Here is a 21,735-nt window from a genome sequence, read left to right as displayed (position 1 = left end):
GCTTGCACTGGGGTCTGAGGTCGGGGGGCTTTCCTCCCTGCATTATGTTTATTTAGACATCATTTAATTCACCTTAATTAAAAGAAAGAAAATCACATGAAATTGGGGCTTTTTTGAGAAATCCTGAGTGTATGGTTGCTCTGAGAATGTACACTGTAGTATATATTAGGCTCTGGGCAGCAAACAGTTGGCACTCCCAAAAGGGTTTAAATGATAAGAATTTAATGAGAGGACTGTTTACAGAGGGCTGGGGGACTAAAGTAGATGTTGAAGCCCTCCAGGGTGAGTAACAGGCAGAAGCTGTTACCACTCCTGAGCCTGAAGGGGCAAGGGGTGGGGAATGGTGAGATCAGAGCCTTGTGTCAGCTGGAGCCCTAGAGGGACACAGCCACTGCCAGACTCACAGCTCAGCAGGAAGAGAACTGGGGAATAAATACCCCAAGGCCTCTCCCCTCCTGCCCTCCCACCCCCTGCTGTTGCCTCCCATTGGTTGACTCTCCCTGGGCACCAGAAGCCAGAGGATTTGGGTGACACTTTCCATAGAGGTCAGCCTTCTGGGCCATGAGCATGGTAGAGAAGGGCAGAGAGTGGATTTAGAGGGGCAAACTGAATAACCAGAACCTTGCATGTTTCTACGTATATTCACTGTGCAACTTAAAAACAAACAAACAAAAAACACAAAAACAGGTATAATAAGGAGTCCCCTTGAAATCAACCTGTAATAGCTTTGGGGAAATGTGGGCTATTTATTTGGACTAGAGGACTCAAAGAGGCTTAGATGGGGAAGCCAGGACATTTTTGGTTATGGGTCAGGTGCTTTGTTATATGCTTTTAAAGGGAAGATCTCTTGAATGATGCTTGGGGATGGACTATTTATCATGCACTAAATATTTTTCAACCCAGACAATCCACGTGTCAACCTTCAAGGGAGTGAGCATGGTGGTCTGCAGAGGCAGGTTAGGGCTTGAGACCTGGATGGAGCCCACTCTGAGGGACACATGCTGGGTTGGCCTCGAGTGCCCAGATGCATAAGTGTGTGCAGCTGAGGATGCCCCTGGCTGCAGCTCATCTTCCCAGAGTGTTGTACCTGGCCTCACTTTCATCTGCATCACTCATTACCCTCGCCCTAAAGCTCTCCTGGCACATCTTGGCTCCCAAGAAGGTTGTGATAAATGTCAGAGAGACCCAGCCTTGACTGAATGGCCCTGTATTGTGGAGACAAAGTCTCTAAATACTATGGCAAGGTACCAAGAAAGGAGAATATAACGTTTTTGAACTCATGGAGATACAGCACCTGCCCCTGAGAATTCCTAATCCAGTGTGTGAATTGGGACATACACACCAAAGATAAAGGACACCTGGAAAGCAACATATCAACAAATGAAAGTTCACTCTATACAAACCAAATGTGTACTTGGTAAAGGCAGTGGGCTTTGAAGGCAGAGTCCTTGTTCCATCCTGTAGGAGCCGTGTAACCTTGGATAACCCCCTTGACCTCTTTCAATAGGCTTCAGGCACCTCACCAGTAAAATGGGCAAATAAGAGGTACATACCTCACTAGGTGTTTGCAAGGATTGCATGGGATTGTCCATGTGAAGCACAGTATCTAGCACCTAATAAATGTTCAACAATAAGAAGTCTCATCTAATCAATTGAAGGTCTTAAAGGAAGAATTGGTGGCATTTTGGAGCGCTCACTCCTCTTTCCAAACATTGCCAAAGGCAGTCTTCTTTGTTGATTGTAGATGTAATCAGCCATAAATACAGTGAGCTGGCTAATTACTTAAATCCACAAAATGCGCTCACAGTGATAATCAAGCCAGTGCTTGCTTGACCATACATCTGGATACCATAACCTAGCCAAGGTGACACACGAACTTATCTATCACACCCTCTGAGCCACAATGCTCAGAGAAGAACAGCGCTAAGTTCATATTATCTAAACTAGTGTTTCCCAAATTTATTTATCTTAAGAGGCCTGTGTTCATGGGAAATCCCACAGAATTAGTGTTCTGAGACTTGTATCAGTTAGAAGTTGTGTTCAGCTACATGGAACAGAAACCTGACTACAATGGCTTCATCATCTAGGGTTCTTTATTTTTCTTATATAACAAAAAGAACAGTGGAGAAAGTCAAGTGTTGGGATAGTGGCCCCACAGTGCCCTCAGGGTTCCAGGTTCTCTCGATCTCTCTTCTTCTGTTTTCTTTAGAATCTTTGTGCTAGTTGCCTCATGGTTACAAGATGGCTGCATCAGCTCTAGCTTCACATCTGCATTCCAGGCAGAAAAAAAGAGAAGGACGAAGCACAAAAAAGCACATGCCAATTAATTCTGCTCTCATTAACAAACTTTTCTGAAAGGCCACCCAGCAAAACTGGGTTAAGTGGACATCCCTAACTGCAGCAGAGTCTAGGAGGAAGCTTAAAATTTTTTAATTGCCCTTGTTGCCTCAAACAAAAGCAGGGATCTGTTAGTATGGAAGAAAGAGAGAGTAGATGTTTGGTGGGCGTTTAGCAGTGTGTGCCACACTGGTCCAACCTTTGCTTCTGTCTTCAGCTCATCGATTCTAAAAGCATCCCAGGGAAAATGAAACAAAAGCAAAGCAGCAGCAACACCAAACCTTTTTGATCACAGAAAAATGCACATGCTAGACAGCAAGCCCCAGAGCCTGTGTAGAAGATGCTGCTGGGACTCTGCTCAGGTCCCCAGCTATGCTGTGGATGTTCCTGCTAAGAGCTCACAAGAGTGCTGCTCCGGAATTACTGGAGCCCCTCACTCAGAGGCGCCTGGGAGCAAGGCTCTGCACACTGTGCTCCTCCCCTGCATCCTGTGGCTGATGACTGACTGGCAAAGAGTGAGCAAAGCCCCTTCCCTTGCCCCAAGTGGGAAGAGAGGTGTCAACGCACTTCACCCTCCTGAGCAACCCCTGGGATGAGGCTGAAGCTAGACACCCCCACCCCTCTCAACCACATTCTTGCCCAGATCCTTCCCTTGGCCTTTCCTACTTTTCTCCCTCCCCTACTGGTTTCTCCTGAGAGCAGTGCTTTGACAGATCATACATGCACTCATCCTTCTCTGGGACTCTGCTTCTAGGACCTAATCTCACATATTGCGGATCAGGCAGGCTACTCTTTAGTTCCCTCAGAGTGATTTTGTATGAAACCCTTCCCCTCAGTCCTGTTTGTGGCCACTGGTGGACTTTGACTTGGCACAGGCATTGTGGGGGCAGCTCCACATTCCACCCGGTGGAGGCTGTGGGATCATTTTATCCCAAGTCATATCATATATGTTTGAAGAGGCCTCGGTACAAGGCACTCAGCAAGGGGAGCCCAGCATTGCATCTTCTCAAAGCAGATATTCTTAGAAACATTGATCTGCATTCTTAAGCCCACAGACTGTTTGAAGGGACTTGTCATGTGGTGTGTGTGTGTGTGTACATGTGTGTGTGTGTTTTCCATCTTGTGGCAATGGCAGCTGGGTATTTATAGCTGGATCTACAAGGCTATTCTCACGTGGCTGAAGAAAATTAAAACCTCATGTGGATTTTGTTTTGTTTTTCCTCTCTGCCTTTGCCATTGCAAGCTCTCCAGTTCTTAAAGTCTTGCTGCTGTAACCAGAGTTGCACTGAGCATAGCTATGATTGCGAGGTTATGTAAATTTGCTGTTTCAGGCAAAGGTGCCTCTTCTTAGTTAGGTCACAGTGTGTAAGAGGAGACTTTGGGGGGGGGGGCAACCCCACCCATCACCACCCTCTCTAGAAAGCCTTCCCAGATTAACCCTGTGGAATGTGGATGCCTTACACGATCCGGCTGCATGTATCTGCTCTGGTGAAAGAAAGCTCTTTTCTGTATTCTGAAGTCATTTATTTCTGTTTTGCCTTCTTGGTTAGACTGAGAACACCCTGGGGCCTGTGGTCTGTTTGCCCAGGTTCCTAGAGCCTTTGGCAGGGGGTGCAGGGGTTGAGGGGAGATGGTAACTCAGGCCCCTGCTTTCTCCTGGATGACTTAAGAACTCATAGGATTTTCTACACAAGGTTGGGAGTGGTTTGCCCGATCTTTAGTGAGAAGCCGATGTGTTCCTTGGCAGTTTAAGTTGAGACTAAGGCCCAGGATCCCTGTAGACCCCCTGTCACTTCACTCAGTTTGGATTTAAGCACCTGAGGCTACAGGGTATGGGTCAGGATGGCTTGGCCCAAACCAGCCAGGACATACGAAGGCCACTGAGGTGCATAAGAAGGAGGGAGCTTAAGCTCAGCTGCTGTGACTTCAGGAAGCTGTCAGCTCATTTCCTGGTCATCCCAGCTGCTGTCAGATCCTCTGCAGCTGGCCCAAGTCACTGAGGGCTTTAAAAGATCCTCCTCTTCAAATTCTACCATTTATTGAGGGTCCACTGTGTGCCAGGCACTGGGCTAAGCATATATACATTTCAGTGCATCTCATTCTCACCACAGCCCTGCAAAATGGGCATTACCCCATTTTGCAGAGCATTTAGGCAGCTTGCCTCGAGTCACATGGTCATTAGCACGAGGTATGGCCATCTCCAACACCCATTTTCTCTGTTCGGCATCCCAATACGTCTCAGCCGTCTCTGTTTGTGGTGAACTCAACCATCAACTTCCTGACTTCCCCTTTATTATAACTCTCTAGCTTCAACAAGCATTATTCAGGATCCTCCGCCTCCCCAGCCCACCTGTGTCCACCTTCCATTCACAGTGGAGGGTGCCTTCTGGTTTTGGGATCCTTGAATGGCTTCTGGAGTGCCTATAACTGGAACCATCTGATCCCGCATCTCACTCCTGCCACCCTCCTCCCGGCAGCAAACACACCCACACCCTCTTCCTGCCTCCCTCCTCCTGTGAGTCCTAGAGGATTTCCAAAGCCAGGGTAGAGTCAGCAATTCATTAGTCTCTGTCCTGTTTCCAAAAATCCCAAATATACAAGAATTCCTCATTGAAAAGCCAGGCATTCTTGGGGAAAGTGTGTGTCACCAAGAGAGAGCGAGACGCCTCACGTTGGGAAACGGGGTGGTAGTCCTGTCCAGGAAAATAAGAGCGGACTTCAGAGCCAGAAGCAAGAGGATTGGCCCTGCCTGCTACTCCCCCACCCCGCCAACAACCCACCTCCTCCTGAACCACAACTGGGGAACTTGCCTTTCCAGTTCATCTGAGGGCACTGAATGGATCACATTTTACTCCAGATACGGAAGGCACGGAGAGGCAGATTGCTGTGTGCAAGTGTGCGTTTGTACACAATTCTCTTCACCTCTCGGGCACCCTCTGTGCAGCTCCTCCCAGCGTGACCACTCTGCGGAGAGCCTTCTGTTGAATTTGTTGGGGTGGGAGGTATCCAGTCTGGCTGCCCTTCCATGCAGAGGAAGCCTCTCCTCCCACTTTAGGGCAGCTCAGCTTACCAGAGGGTCTAAGATAGATAGATGCATAGGAAATCTGCTCAAGAACTTCTGGAAAGCAGCCCCTCGCGGCTTCTACACATGCAAATAAATAGGCTGGAAACAGGGAACCAGAGCCAAGAGGAAGCACGTGAATGGGGCAAACAGAGTGGGTGTGGAGTGGGTTATAATCAAGAAAAGCTTTTGGAAGAATATGAGGTTTTAAAAAAAAAACAACTTTCCCTCCTTGATTACAGAAGAAATGCATGTTTATTATGGAAGATGTAGGAAATAAATCGAAGCAGAAAGGCAACAATAAAATGAGCATATAAGTCCATTACCCAGAGGTTGAAAGGAGAGTGGCTCTTTGGATCTTACTGTCCCTCTACACTCCCTACCCCCCACCCCAATCCCCATCTGGGCAAAAACCGCAGCCTGGGGAAGTTCCCCTCCAAATTAAGTTAATTTTTAACATTTCTAGTCTTTTCACTTTGCTTACATGTTTAAAGCAGGGTTGAGTACATAGTGTATTTGCAGACAGATTTGTGTTCTGGTTTTATCTTCCACTTAGTATTATGAAACTTTGTCTTGAGCTAGATGTCGAAAGGGGTCATGGGTTTGGTTTGGTAGAGAGAAAGCTCGACACTAGGCGAAGCACCTTAAAAACATCCATTGGGAGGAGGATCTTTGGAAAATAGAGGGTGAGCAGGATCTAAATTCAGCTTCCCAGCCCTTGTATGGGTTCTGAGCAGCATTACAAAGCAAGTCCAGCCTTTGACGGTGGCTTGGTTTCCCTGGCCGTGGATACAGCTCTGATGCCGTTATTCAGATTGGGTCTCGGCTGGGCACTGTCATGAGCATTTCACATACAATTGATTTGCACAGCTCTACGATTTAAGTTGATTTCCCTACGTTACAGATTTGGAAACCAAGGCTTCGACATTAGGGGCCTGGAGCAAGGTCCACCACTATACAGTGGTACAGCAGCAGTTCAAGCTCGGGTTCATCATTCTCCTAATCACTCTCCTTCCCAGCTTCCATTCCATGAAAAAGAGTGTCTCTTGATTACGCATTTCTTGCTAAGACTTTCCGGATGAGACTTACCAGAGAACAACGGGGCACCCTTCCAGCAGTTCCGGGCAGGGTGGGTAACCGGAAGTAATCAGGTTTCCCCAAGGGAGGAAATGGAAATGGCCCGAGGCCAGCTCTCTGGAGTGTGTATCAGGCAGATTTGAGAAAATCAGTAATTCCAGAGACGCTTCTCACCACTTGGCCCCTCATTTATTTCTCTTCTATTCACCGCCTAGTGTAGATGCTTGGAGGAGCCCTGAGAAACTCTTAGGTCAAACCTAAACTCCTTGTTAGATGGTCTTCTAGGTCTTAGTCCTCTATATAACTGTAACACTTTTATTTTTCAAAGCCATTTTTAATTTACTGTCTCATTTAATTTTTATAGCAATCCTGCAAGATAGATCCAAAAGTGTCATCATTCTGTGTTTACAGATGAGAAACTGAGGTTCAGACTAAGGGTCTTAGCTAAGATCATGTGCTTGTAAGTGGCAGGTAGAGGACTTAGCACTGGATCTCTTGATCTCAGCCACCCTGTTCCAGTTAGGGTTGTTTGTTATTGACAACAGAAACCAATTCTGGAAGCCAGTTCAAGCGGACATGGGATTTATATTGAGCAGCTAACACGATGCCTCAGAACCAGGTTTAAAAAAGTGGTCAGGACACCCAGGGGAGTGAATCTCCCTGGCAACGTGGAATATGACTCCCAGGGAGGAATCTAGACCCAGCATCTTGGGATGGAGAACATCTTCTTGACCAAAAGGGGGATGTGAAAGGAAATGAAATAAGCTTCAGTGGCAGAGAGATTCCAAAAGGAGCTGAGAGGTCACTCTGGTGGGCACTCTTAAGTACAATATAGACAACCCTTTCTAGGTTCTAATGAATTGGAATAGCTAGCAGTAAATACCTGAAACTATCAAACTACAACCCAGAACCCTTGAATCTTGAAGACGATTGTATAACAATGTAGCTTACAAGGGGTAACAATGTGATTGTGAAAACCTTGTGGATCACACTCCCCTTTATCCAGTGTATGGATGGATGAGTAGAAAAATGGGGGCAAAAAAAAAAAAAAAAAAAAAGAAAGCACCCAGTGTTCTTTTTTACTTTAAGTTTTATTCTTATTACTTTTGTGTGTGTGGTAATGAAAATGTTCAAAAATTAATTTTGGTGATGAACACACAACTATAAAATGGTACTGTGAACAACTGAATGTACACTTTGTGTGACTACATGGTATGTGAATATATCTCAACAAATTGAATTAAAAGAAAAAAGTGGTCAGGAACCAAAGGAGGCCAATTGCGAGGTGCCGGCTCGATCACACCATGGATCCACCGCCACTGAACTCGCACCACCACACTGCAGATCTCTCGACTCTGCTATCACCACAGCCACTGGAAGCCAGTTTCCTCCTCTGCTGCCACCCTCTAGAATGAATGCTCAGTGGTCCCTGTTTCCTTGGGTCACTTGCTCCAGGATCAAAGAATTGGATGGAGGCCTCTGATTGGCTGACTTCATGTCATTTGCCCATTCTGAGCTGCCAGGGGCCTGGGTACACAAGGAACTGGCCTTGGTAGCTACCATGGTGGTAGGGTCTTCAAATATAGAAAGCAGGCTTGGATGCTTAGCCACCAGAGTACTCTGTCAGCTTGCCATGCCCTGCCTTTGCAAATGGATGAGCCCCTTTCACACTCTTCCCCTGTTCCTGCCCCCATGTTCCTTCTCTTGCACCGTCATTCCCTGAATGTGAATGTCTTGTTCCTCTTTCCTCCATAAAGTCTTCCAGGATGACTTAACACTTGTTCCTCTCTTCCTCCATTCTCTTAGCATTAGCCTTCTTCGGTTCAAAGAAACTGTGTGTTTGATATTGTGACTGGAATGTCACCTGAGGGTGCCCTAAGATTCAGAATTAAATTAGCTTAATCCTGTCCTCACAAGAAAGTGAGGTCATATCCCTCCAAAAGAAGAGTAGTTCTCAAAGTGTGGGTCCTTGAACCAGCAGTGTCAGCATCACCTGGGAGCTTGCTAGAAATGCTAATTCTGGGGCCCCACCCCAGACCCACTGAATCAGAAACTCTGGGGGTGAGGGCCAACAACATTTGTTTTATCAGGCCCTCCAGGAGATGCTGATGCATGCTCAAATTTTAAAAACCAACTAGTCTGGAGATTGCAAAGAAAGAGGTGGTGGCTCTGAGCTCTGAGTTCCTATTTCCATTCAATTGGTTAAGACTGTTTATTACCTCTTGCTCATAAGATCATGGAGGCTGGAGCCAGACCATGTGGGATGTGAATTCTGCTTCTACTGCTCACTCATTGTGTGTCCCTGGGTGAGTGACTCAAATTCCCTCTGCCTCAAATTTCTTATCCATAGTATGGGGTAACAGTGGTATCCCCCATGGGGCAGTTGTAAGCATTAAATGAGAGAGTGCACGTCATGTACTTGAAAGGGGGCTGCCACATAGTAAGCCTGCAGTGTTAACTCTTATTATTGGTTTCATGTATGCAGACTCTCTTTTGCACTATGTTGACCCAGATTTGTACACACACACAAATCTTTTATACAAGTCCTTTGTAAGCACTGCAGGCTTTAAGGAGGTTTGGGGAGACCAAAGGTGTTTACATCACAGCAATGCAAATGACTTAAAATTGAATATCGGACAACCTGTTCTGAAAATGATTGGCCAAAAGCCATGTTGTTTGACTTGCCTCTCCTTTCCATGCTCACCAGCAACTCAAACAAACCATTCTCTCTCTTTTTGATGCTGAGTAGTTCTGCTATCTTTATTCTTTAGCCTTACTCCTAAACATTACCCCTTGCCTCACTTTGCAAGTCTGAAGTCTTAACTTCTAAATACTGGACCTTCTACTGTGATTCTCATGCTGTGTCTGTCACTCCTCATCAGGGAAAAGAGAGTAACAATGAGACTGATTTCCCTACTGATATGAACTGTGCCTCCTCTCAGAATGCTTTAGTGGTACAGTCTGGATTTATGTATGTACCATTTCTCTCTCCCTTTCTCCCTCCCTCCCTTTCTCCCCCCTCCCCCTCTTCTTTTGGAGCGTGTTGCTCTTGAAATATGTTTTTTAGTCCTCTGTTCTAACCCTTCACACCCTCACAACTCAGGATTTAGTCTGAATCAGTGTTTCTCAACCTCAGCACTGTGCCAGATAATTCTTTGTTGTGGGACTTGTCCTGTGCATCATAGGGTGTTTAGCAGCATTCCTGGCCTCTACCCACTAAATGCCAGTAGCATCCCCCTCTCATGACAAATGAAAACATCTCTGAACATTACCACATATCTGCTGTGTGTGTGTGTGTGTGTGTGTGTGTGTGTAAAACCACTGAACTAAACTAAATTCTTCCTGTAATAGTTTAAATGCATTACATCTTATTCTGTCCCAAGTCTCTCCCTGCAGAGTGTTAAAGGTCAGGGACTGAATTTATCCACTGAAAAGAAAAAGTTCCAGCAGCCTCTGGATCACCCTTGGTTTCAAGGGAGAATCATTAACACTTTGTAATTACATTTCCTCAAAGGCTTCATGCTTAACCCATCTGCATTTGAGCCAAGGACATCCAGCTCTGTTTCTGGTACCCTCTCTAATCCTCTTGACTTTCCAGCAGAAAACATCACAGGAACCAGAGAATGGTCTTTGGTTTTTGGCTTATATTTTCATACTGAATTTTTTTTTTTATCATGTTTCACATTCTTGTTGCCGTAGTGGAAACTTTTGCTCTTTGGAAGGCTTCCCATTTCAGGCCCAGGGTCAGATTCCTCAGCGGAACGCTGAACATTTTCTAGGGAAGTTTCTTTCACCAGTGAGATTATACCTTTGATGCTTTGCACAACTGTGGTTGGATTCTGCACTGAAGCCGTCCCAGAATCCCAAGCCAGACAACAGGGGAAGCTGTGCAGCTGGGGGAAGAGACGTGCCTGGGCCTCTCGATGTGAGGCCAGGATAAAAGTCCTCGTATGGTTCCATTACTTTTCTGGCTTCTCTCCTCCCCCCAGCATCTCTGGTCTAAGATGAACAGTCTGTGTTTGTCAGTATAAGTTAGGTTATGCTGTGGTAACAAACATTCTCCAAGTTTCATGGCTTAAAACGGTTGAGGTTTATTTGTTACTTATGCTACTTGTCCATAGTGGGTTCGTTGTAGGCACTCAGGGACCCAGGCTAGCAGAACAGGTACCACCTGAGATGTTAACAGCTTCTGGGTCAAAGGGAAAGTGAGTCTGGCTCTGGCAATTAAATTATCCAGACCAGGGAAGATCAACTTCTACTCTATTCATGGGCTCCAGAATTAGTCACGTGGTGCTACTCAAACATAATGGCCAGGAAGTACAATTTGTGTACCTGGAGTGGGGGTGGTGGTGGTGGTGGTGGGACCAAAAATACATGAACTAAGCACATGTAACTATCACTACTGTAAATAATTTTACCTAGGGATGAAATACATTGTCAATCTGTGGTATCCCCAGATTCAGTGCGTTCTGCTAAGTCAGTGCAGAAATGGCTTATGCTGAGTCATGATGGTGTGAGGACATGGCCTTACTTTCAGGTGTGATGAAATTTCAAGAATGATGTTTCAAGAGTGATAACTGCCAGCTTCCCCTGCATACATCTGTTTTCTTTATTATGTTTTACTCTGTGTGTGATGTTGCATTCAAACGTGTATACTGTGTATTTTAAGAATGCCCTGCAAAATAATTTGGTCTTTTAAAAAAATTCCTTTTAGTACAAACTCTTTAAGTTGACTTTTTCTTGCTTGGATCAGATTCATTGGAAAGGGCTCGAGAGTCAGCTCTCATTTTGCTACTGTCTCGCTCTGTGGCTCTCTGTGACTCTATCCCACACGGGCCCTAATTTTTCTGGCTGTCTGTGGGGGATTGAGCAATGTGGTCTCTAAGGTTCCTTCTGGATCTGACATTCTGTGCCCCTTTGGTCCATGCCCTCTCCCAGCCATCTTCAAGGACAGGCGTTATGGACTGGATGCCAGTCTGGGTCACCTAGGGCTGTATGACAGTTTTCCTCCGTGAACCTGGCAGGGTCCTGGGGTTCTAACTCAAATCTACAGCCTCATTAGCACCCTGGCCATGCCAGGCTCACCAGCCCGGAGAGAATATGTGATGCACACCAGCTGGGACGTGTCCTCTCAGTGCCCACCGGCCCTCTGGAGTCTCCCTGCCTGGTAGCCACTACTTGCCTCTCTCCAATACTCACGTTTGATACTTCTAATACACACCCCAGCCAGCATGATGAAGTTCAGATGTGATCATGTATGAGCAAGTGCCAGGAAAACTATGAATGCTCTTCAAACAGTAATTATTATCATTATCGTGTGCCGCCTTACTCCACAAATACTTTTGGTGCTAGGTGCTGGGGATAGAAGAGGGACTAAAGACACAAAATTGATTAGAATAATGGTGTGATCCCAGCTCTAGCTGTGATCTTGCTCTGGATGGGCAAGGCTTGTGGGAGCTCAGAGAAGGGTATAGTCAGTTCTGCCTGTGGGGGTGGGAAGGCCCTACGGGAGCAGTGACAGTCCAGCTGGCTCTTGAAGGATGCTGGAGATTTCACTGGAAGAGGGAAAGGGCATCCCGGGCAGAAGGCGCTGCGAGAGCAAATGCCAAGAGTGCTGGAAAGCCTTGTGGAAACGTCTGGTAGTCTGGTGGGGCTGCTCGGTGGGGTGGGTGGGATAAAGTGAGGGAAAGCCGGAGAGGGCTGTTGGTGATCAAATTAGGAAGGGGCTTGACCTAACACACAAGACGTTTGGACTTCTCGGAAGGGTGGTTTTTTGGTTTGTTAATCAGCAGGCTTTAAAAAACTTTTTCTTTCAGTTTTGATGGGAAGAAAAAGCTATTGTTTTAAATTTTATTTAAAATCTGCGTCTAGATTTACTGTTTAATACACAAAGCTCAACTCAAATAGATTTAACCACAGTATTGCTTTGAGTCCTGTTAATTTTGCTATTTTCCTTACTCTTAGAATTTCCATGGAGAATACATGAATCTTCCTGCTCTAGTCTTGGTCTTTTGAAGTATTTGAGTGGGAGATAGTGGGTGGAATCTTTACTTCTTCTCTTAATAAAAGAAATAACCATTTATTTTAGAAAATGTTGAAAATACAGAGACATAAAAGCACAAGTAATTCCATGCCCCCACTAACCAGACAAGTTTGGTGTTAGCCTTTGGGGTTGTATTGCCTCCAATTAATATCTTGAGGGCTCGTGCTATATCTTTTATGTTGCCTTTTCTACAGAGCCTCTCCCAGCAGATGTTCCACCTGCAGTTGCAGGTTGATATTGAGAGGTTTCTCTGAATCCTTCTGGGAAAACCTTAGTGGTTAAGCTCTAGCAGAACCGTTTATGTCCACATCCTAACTTTTCTACTCATTAACTGTGGGACCTTGACAATTTACTCATTCAGTCTAAGCCTCAGTTTTTTCATCTGTAAAATGGGAATAACAATAACAACACAACGGCAATAAAAATAATGAGAATACCTATCTCCTAAAGTTGAGAAAAGGCAGAATGAGTTCGTTTGTGAAAAACACTAAAGAAAGTGCCTTGCATGCAGCTAGTGCTCAATAATTGTTACCAGTTATTATACTGTCCTCAGAGGAAAACTTTCTGCCTTAGTGTGCCACACATCAGTCCTCAAGATTAGACGAGCGCCAAGCCAGGGTCCTGGTGCTTGTTCTGAGTTGCTCATCCCCGGAGAATGCTTGTTCATCTTCCTGTCCTTTCGCATGTTTCTGCCCCCTGTGGCTTCCAGGCCTCTTGGGGCAGGCTGTCCTTTTAAGAAAGGCAGCACGTGGTACCCCACAGCCGCCAGGCCTCCCCTGCTGCACGCTGCCCTAGGCTGTAGCAGGGACCCCTCTGGGCTGGATTTGAGTGCTGGAGCCGCCAGTGGAGGGGGGCTGCTGTGAATCAAGGGCACACCTCTATGAATCCATGCCCGTGGAAGGACTCCCTGTCTGCAGCCTCAGTCTGCAGCCCCAGGCTCCCACCCTGCAGCCCAGGCTCTGGGACATAAGAGGATCATTCTTGAGGACTGAGCTCAGGATCCTTAAAAAGAAAGTTGGAGAATAGCAGGATAAACTTGGTAAGTGAAAGAAACCGGCATTGTATCTCCTGCTTGGATTGCAAGTTCCGATTTTGGGGTAAGTTCTGGTAATTCTTGCTGGGTAGAGTCTGATGGGCAAATGTGGGAAGGAGGAGACCCGGGTGGGGCTGGGATGCCCAGTGAGTGGCGAGCCTTGGACTTGGGAGGACAGAGATTCATGTATTGATAGCCTCTGACCCCTTCCTCCCAGTGGTTGTCACCCACAAGGCAGAGAGCAGAGGGTTGACATCTGGAAAATACCTGGAGCCAGTGACCTGGCCCCAGGGTTGAAGAGCAGGGAGAGATGTCAGATTCCTCCCTCATCTGGAGAAGACAAAGTGTGGTCAGTGGGGGCTGTCTGTGAAGATGCCCAAGAGCCAAATGACGTTTGCTGCCTGAGGGTGACGTGGGTGACCCTGGGTTTATGTACCAGTAGAGGACTCGGGCCAATCCTTTTTCTTGGGGTGAGGGAGAACAGACCAGGCCCCGGGCTTGTTCTCCAGACCCCAGAGAGGCCTGCGTTGTCCTCTCTGACCGGGGGCCGCTGCCCCTGGGAAGCACTGGGCCACCATGGGAGGTGCCGGCGTGCCAAGGGCAGGGAAGAATGGAGGCCTGTTCTTGTGGATGCCTGGGAATACTGCCTGGGGGAGGCTCACGCTGCCCAGAGCCTAGTGGGAGAAGAAAGGGGAAAGGGCACTGGGCCAGCACCCCTCACCCTCTGCAGCGGTCTCCCAGCCCCATTTCCTGTGGTGTGGACACAGGCGAGCCCTGGGCCTTCAATCCCCAGGTAGTTTGGAGGGCTGGGATTTGTGTTGAGGAATGGCTTCCCATGGGGAAGGCAGAGCAGAGTAGTAACCTCAGTCCCCAGCAGTTTCCCACCAGGCTGGGTTCCTGGGTCAGAGACACTCTCCGCTAAACTCTGCCTCCATAGACTTTCTTGTGCTCCTACTTGTGCCAGGCTCTGTGCTGGGGAATTTGTAAACCGGGTTATGAGGCAAAATGAGAAAATGCCATGAGGGAATTGGGAGTGTGTGAAGATCTGGAAAGACATTTTAGATATGGAATGAAAGCTGTCTGAAAAGTAACAATAGTGGTTACCATTAATCCTATACCTTTAATGGGCCAATCCCTGCACCACGGGCTTTACGGGTACCATCTTATTTAATCTCCCAGTAATTCTTTGAATTAGGAATAACCTAGTTGATTTTTACAGATGAACAAACTGAGGCTCAGACAGGTTAAGGACTGTGCCTAATGACATAGAACTGGTAAATTTGCTGAACCAGGTCTCAAACCTATTAATTCATTCATTCACTCAACCATTCATTCATTCATTTGTTCAACAAAGTCAAACTGATGGCCCACTATGGCAAGATGTTGTGGTGGGCACTGAACATACAGCAGGGAACAAGACTGAAAAGCCCAGGCCAAAAAATGTTTAACCTGATGGCTCTGAGTATCTGGGGGAGGGAGGTATGTTGGAATTTTCTGTACGGGTTTTGTATTATTTTTGCAACTGTCCTGTAAGTTTGAAAATATTTCAAAATGAAAGGTTTAAGAGAAAAGAAAAAGCCCAGGCCAATTTAATTCCCCAAACTGTGCCAGTCCCTTTCAACCTGGGACTCAGACCCTTGGGGGATGGGGTGTGTGTGAAAGTTTTCCCCAATGTCTGACAGCTCTGCTTGAGAATGTTCTTTTCCTTGAGAAATTTTTCATTTTAATAGTCTAAAAAATTGAATACATACATTCTGAGTCATCTGAGTAACTGTGTAACCTACTACTGGCGTGAGATTTTTAGTTCCCGAGTTTCTGTTTCTGTGCAAGTTGGCATCAAGAGGTCTCTGAAAATGATAGTGTTTAACTTTTAATGCTTTGTTTCTTAACTGGGTTCTACATTGTATTCTTGGAAGCCCCAAAGTACTAAAGATTGAGAAAGGCTACACTGATTCCACTGTAAGGAAGAAGAGGCCTAGTAAGTTACCAAGTGGTAGAAATGGTTCCACATCCCCCACTCCTTGGGGCAGAGTGAACTGGGCTGAACTGGGTCATATCGGGTTGGGAGGTCTGAATCATCCAGTCTCCTGGTCGCCAAGCCCAGGATGTCCTGGTCCAGAGACCCAGAGAGGAAGGCCCCCACATCAGGAGCCAGGAGCCTGCTGTCAACACCGCATCTCTCTGCTTTCTGACCTCCAGCAAATCCTTGCTCCTCTCTGTGCCTTCACAAATGGGACAGCTTGTGCAGAGGCTGGGAAGGGGTGGTGCAGGTCTCCCTGGAACACTGTGTGACTTCCTTGCAAAGAGGGGTATTCTCTGGTCATTCTAGAATTTCCGGCCTCTGTAGGGGGCACAGATGTTCAGTGAGAAGGCCATAGCGCAAGCCCAGATGTGTGAGCTGTGCACGTGACCCAGGCCCCGCCACCCCGAGGGCGACTCAGAACCCGTACCTACTGTCCTTCCTCTTCCACCTCTTTTCCTCCTCTTCTTACTGAAGTTTTGTGTCTTGCCATGAGGCAGCTTATGGTCATACCTGCTTTTAAGTGACGCTCCAATGTATCTTCAGTCTCTATTTATTGCCTCTCGCCTGGATTCTTGCAATCATCCTGCTCTTCCTTCTCTAAAGTCTTCTCTGCCCTTGTCCATCTCCTACATTAGAAGTTGGCACACTTTTTCTGTAAAGGTCCACATAGCAAATGTTTTGGCTTTGTTGGCCATACGGTCCCTGTTGTAACTACTCATCTCTGCCGCTGTAGTAGGAAAACAGCCAGAGACAGTAGGTGAATGAATGACCAGAGCTGTGTGCCAACAAAACTGCATTTACAGAAGCAGGCAGTGAGTGGGCCAGATATGGCCCATGGGCCATAATTTGCTGACCCCTGGTCTACACTACTGATGGAGTCAGCTTCTGCTTAGAAACATTTGCTGGTTCCCCATGGCCTGCTTGACTCCTTATCATATGGGCCTGTCCCTCTGCTGCATTTTCAGCTGCATCTTCTGCACTTATTCCTTCTCCCCTTGCTGCCGTAAACCCACTCTCTGGCCTTACTACACTGGCTGCCCTTCCTTGAACATACTCTTCTCTTCCGTGCCTCCTGGCCTTTGCCTGTGCAGCCTGCTCCTTCTGGAATGCCCTTCCTCCCCCTCTCCTCCCACACTTCCTCTTCAGTCCTAGGACTTTGACTCCTTCTTTAGGTCAAGTGTTCTCTCCTTGAGCCTTTCCATCCCTCAACCATCACCAACACAGTGAGCCCTCCTTTCCTCTTTGGTACCATCGCTTTGTCCAGCCTCAGGAATCATCCTTCTTACGTACACTTTAATAATTTGTGCATAACTTTATCTTCCCAAGGGCAGGAATCACTAAGGCTTGGCTGTCTTTCCCCACCCCTAGCTCAGTGCCTGCCAGGCAGAAGGCACTCAGGAAGTATTCTTGGCATAAATCACTCTGACCTCTTCCCTTTTCCCCTTGTGCCCTGCCATAGCAGGGGACTTTTAAGGGCCTAACTGTGTCATCTGGGAAGTCAGGACCTCGTCATTTGTTGGGCAGTGAAGTATCCCATAGCTAAATCCATCACTGGCCCTGCAAACTGAGACTACTCCTGCCCCCACACCCCATGATCAGGTGTCCCTGTTTGTTTTGACATCCCGTGCAGGGCATGAGGGGATGGAGGGAGTGCATGAGAGATCCAGATTTCAAAGCAAGAATTTTCTCAAGCAGCCTCTGAAGGCCAGGCCCCTGCCAGCACCTGGGCTCCCATGTTAGCATTTTCAGTTAATTAAGAAAACAAACTCCAAATCTCTGACAGAGATGGTTCTGCAAATCCGGGAAAGAGGAGTTTTTGCAAGCACACATGAGAGGCTGCCCAGCTCCTGCAGGCAGGACGGGCTGAAAGAGGAGAACAAGTGAGCCAGAGAGGACCCATGGTGCCTTCTCGACAAGAGAATGTGCCGCAGAAGGAGCGTTGTTGGAGAACAAGCTCCAGGCGGCTCCTGGAGCTCCGAATTTCTGCTCCTCCTTCCCTCCTGGAGTGTTCTTCAAACCAGTGGACTATGGAGAAAGGCCAGCTCGGTAAGAATCGGAGAGGGGACTCCAAGAGACTTTCCTGGGACTTGCCCGTCTTCTTTCCAGAACCAGGTGGCAGAACACACTACAGGAGGAGAGTGATGAGAGGTGATCTGGGATGGCTTCCTGCGGGGCCCAGGTAGCTGTCCTGCCTCCTGCCAAGGGGGACCCTGGTCAGGGATGTGGCTCACCCATGCAGAGCCTTTGTGAGAATTCAGAGTTAACCCTATCATTGTAGAAGCAGCCTGCTGCTGCCTGAGGGCACTTTCCTGAGCCCGGCCATGCATTCACTTGTATGCCCACCTTCTCACCTGCTCATGTGCTCCCTGGATGCCAGGGAGAAGATGCCAGGCCTCCACCAACACTGCTCCCCCATGGGTATCATTTGGCAGATGGTAATTGGGACTCTGGAAATTTCAGGTGGGGAAACAATCTCTAGGAGCATAGGTGGGATGGGCCTCACTGCATACAAGTGCTTGCCCTGAGTGCCAGCCAGGTGTATGTGCCCTGCAGGCAGGGGTGGATTCGTGCATCCCCTTGGATATGTGGTTCTCTTGCAGTTCACAGCCTGAATGCTGCCTGCAGTGGGGCTGGAGCCTCTTGGGTAGAGCACCCAGTCCTGCTCTACCACTACTAAATGGGCTAGGACAAATTATTTGGCCTTTGTGAAATTCCATCTTCTAATGGGAAATGAGGATAACCCTCACATTTTATGTGTGCCCTGGAAGGTGTAGGTGTGTTGGCAGGTATTAGGTGAGGTGTGTACCATGCCTGGTGCATAGTAGGTAGTCAGGAAATCTGGTTTCCTTCCCCTTCAGACGTCTATCTTGGTCCAGCTTCTGCCTGCCAACTCAGTATCTGGCTGCCTTAGAAGACAGTGGGGGGCTGGGGATAACAAGCCCATAATGGTGGGAGCAAGGGGGGCAGCCTGGGGAAGAAGTGGTTGTACAGCCAGCTCTCTGTATCTGGCATGACTAGTCCAAATCACTTAGAGTCAGATTCAGATTTTCTTTTTTAAACTTTCAAGGGTTTTCCCCTTATCTCCCTGGGAATCTTGGGGCTGCCTTCCTTGTGTAAGTCAGTGGCCACATCCAGTGACCAGCTGGAGCCATTTCTGGAAAGCAAGTCTGCTGAAAGGTGAGCCGCACTATGGCATTCTAAAGCTGGATAGAAGTCCCTGGGGGTTTTTTAGGAGTCTCAACTCTCTTATTTTTTACTTTTCCAAAAAAACCCTCAAGTGATTCGTTATGTAGCTGGTACACCAGGGAACAATTCTTTACTGGAGAATAGATCCAAAATGTCGCCTGGCCCTCTGAAAATTCCCAGAGCCCTAGATGCCAGGTTGGTTTGTTTGTTTTCTGCTTCTGAGACTGATTTTTTCTCACTTCATGTTAGGATCATTTGCACACAAAGATTAAGGAAAATATATGTAAAAATCAGTTGTGAAGTCTGGGAAAGCATACTAATGGTAGGCAAATAATAATGATAATATGCAGTCACAGGTTTCTGTAGTTTCAACTTGGCAAGCCAGAACACTTTAGAATGACTCTTGGGGGCAGTCATGATTTAAAAAGGGTTTCTAAGCCTGGAGGCTTCAAAAAGAAAAATTGGAGTAAAAATCAGGAGAAGCTGTGAATTTGTTCCTGGACTATTAGGGAACATTATCCAAAGAGAGAGGCGGAAGACGTTGGGTCCTGGCAGGGCTCATAATATTTAGGGGAAACAGTCACTAATGAGTCTTGGCTTAGATTTTTGATGTTTTTTGTTTTTTTCCTTTGCATTGTATTTTTGTAGCTGTTGTTCCTGCTCCATGTACTATCTTCAGTAGGAATATATAAGGTGAAACCAGGAACTAAACCAGGATTTGTCTGACACTGTTCTAGAGTGGGAAAGAAGAACTTTGGGCTGAGAGTTCAGACCGGGTTCTTGACCTGGTTCTGGTGTGAGTTTGTTGTGGCTCCTTGGTCAAGTGGCCTCACTCTCCTCACCTGTAAATGAGGAGTCACCTCCACTCTTAACATCCTGTGCCTCCTGGGAGGAGGTGAGTTTATTCACAGCAGAGGCAGAAAGAAGGGAGGCACAGCCCATCCAGGTGCCGGAGGGGGTGGTCTTTTCCAGAGTCCGATTACTGGGTCAGAGTTTGAGGACTGGCACTCTGTTGCCCCGGAAAATGGCAGCCCTCGAGCCTTGGCTTTCCCTGTGGGGGTCCTCTGGGCCTCCTGTGCCTGGTGGGATTGGGCGAGGGAGCTGAGCCTCAGACGCAGTGGCCAGCAGCTGCTCCTCACCTCCTTTCCTTGGGGTCCCCGTTCCTAGACAGCTTTACAGGATCTCTGGCTCTAGGTAAACCTCCTTGGTCTGTCTGAGAATAGATTATCTTGATGGACCAAAGAGGAATTGGGAAAATCTCAAACCCAATTCAGAATCCATGGAATGTGTCCTCTCTTCATGACTGAGCCCCAGACTAAGTCTCACATCTGATTTCTTGCCCTCTGGCCAGGCTGAGCTATGGAACTTTTGGAGAATGCCAGTGGGATGAGAGGAGAACAAGGGTGCCTTGGAGTCAGCAGTGATTTCCTCTTCAGGGACCACTTACCAGCCTGCATCTTAACTCTTGCCCTTTTCTCCTCCTGGAGGTTTGTACTTGGTGACTATCTAGCCATACTTCAAGACCCGCCTCTGTAAAGTCTCTGTAACCCCTCATCTGCCCCAGTTTCAGGTAGGTGAGGGTCTCCCTCACTGCTGCCCCCACAGACCTCCTACCTCTGGGGCAGCACTTAGCACGGTGGTTGGAAGCCAGTGTTCTGTCGGACCCTCACTAGACCTTAAGCTTCTAGAACACAAGGATCTGACAGTGCAACTAGTCCCGGGGACAGGGCCCAGCACAGTAGGTCCTCAATAAATATTGGCTGTGTGAATGGATGGATGAATGCATGAATTCCCGAGATGTGAGGGGAGCCTACACTCTGTACAGTTTTTCACTGAGAAGGAAGCAGGAGTGGTCAGAGTTTGCGTGGTTTACCCAGGGACCCTTGTCTTGGGGTGGTGCCTGAGCAGACCCCTCTAATCAGTGTCTCCCTGTTTTACTGTTCTCCATTGTGAGGGGTCTGGGGAAGGAGCTGTGGAAGAGGCTGTGGACTCCATACGTGCTTGTGCCTATGGCTGGTATGGGTACACACATGGTCCTGCTCTTCTGTAGATACCGAGGCACAAACATCGACATCGATGGCCTGTTCTTTGTTGTCATTGTCCACAGTTGTATGTGAGTCTCCTGACTGTTCCCAAGGCTTGCAGGAGTGTGACTGTGTGTGGGGAAACTGGCAGTGCTGTGGGAGATGGAGAGACCTCGCTGTTTGTTCCTGCTGAGTTCACCCATTTTGGAAGTCAATGCCTTGTTTGGCACTGGTCAGAGTTATAACGTATGAAGCTTTTTATACTTTGCCAGAGGAAGTTGGGCTATGGAAATTTTTGTGAATGCCGGTGTCAAAAGAGCAAGGAGAAAAATCACTATTCAGAGTTGGTGGTGATTTCACCTTCAGGGAGCATAAATCTCTATTGGGTGCTTGTTTACTTGTTGGTGCATTCAGGTATATTTATTGAGCGCCAACCATGTACGTGCCAGTCACTATTCTGAGCACCAAGGATGCACATCAGGCCATGTCTCTACCCGCAGAGGGCTTATTTTCCAGTGAAAGTCCCTGAAGGTTGAGGGGGTGGAAGCTGAGGTCATGTCCTCCCTGGTGTGATTCGGAGCCAGCTGTGTGGTAAGGGATTTCATTTCTCCATTCATTAGCTCCTGTCAAAACCCCAAGTCACCGTCTGCCAGAAGCACCCTGTTGTCACCACAGTTTATTGCCCTCCCTCCTTCCCCAAGCTTTGTACTCCCTTTTACCCTGTGCATTTCTAGGGGTCTCCACGGTGGCACTGCTGCCCCTCCCTGTCCTCACTAGAGGTACCCCCTTCCTCGACGCCTTGATGATGGTGCTGTGTTCACTGTGTCCCTGGCATGAAGGTGTCCAAGATGCAAACATTGGCTTTCATCTATTTGATCGTCACTATCCATACTGGAACCTGTGTGTCTGTCTGTGTGTCTGTTCTGAATCAGTCATGGGAAGGGGTGGGCT

The 21,735-nt window shown here is 47.5% G+C and overlaps 1 protein-coding gene across 2 annotated transcripts in view; it reads left to right on the top strand.

The window, feature by feature from the left end:
- DAAM2 (dishevelled associated activator of morphogenesis 2) overlaps positions 1-21,735 on the top strand; it is a 116,477-nt gene that overhangs the window by 16,162 nt on the left and 78,580 nt on the right. The window lies entirely within an intron of this gene.

This window comes from Choloepus didactylus, chromosome 7 (genome assembly GCF_015220235.1).
Source record: "Choloepus didactylus isolate mChoDid1 chromosome 7, mChoDid1.pri, whole genome shotgun sequence".
In the NCBI taxonomy this organism is placed as follows: Eukaryota; Metazoa; Chordata; class Mammalia; order Pilosa; family Megalonychidae; genus Choloepus; species Choloepus didactylus.
Note: the sequence above shows the minus strand (reverse complement) of the source record. Positions and strands in the feature narration are given on the sequence as shown.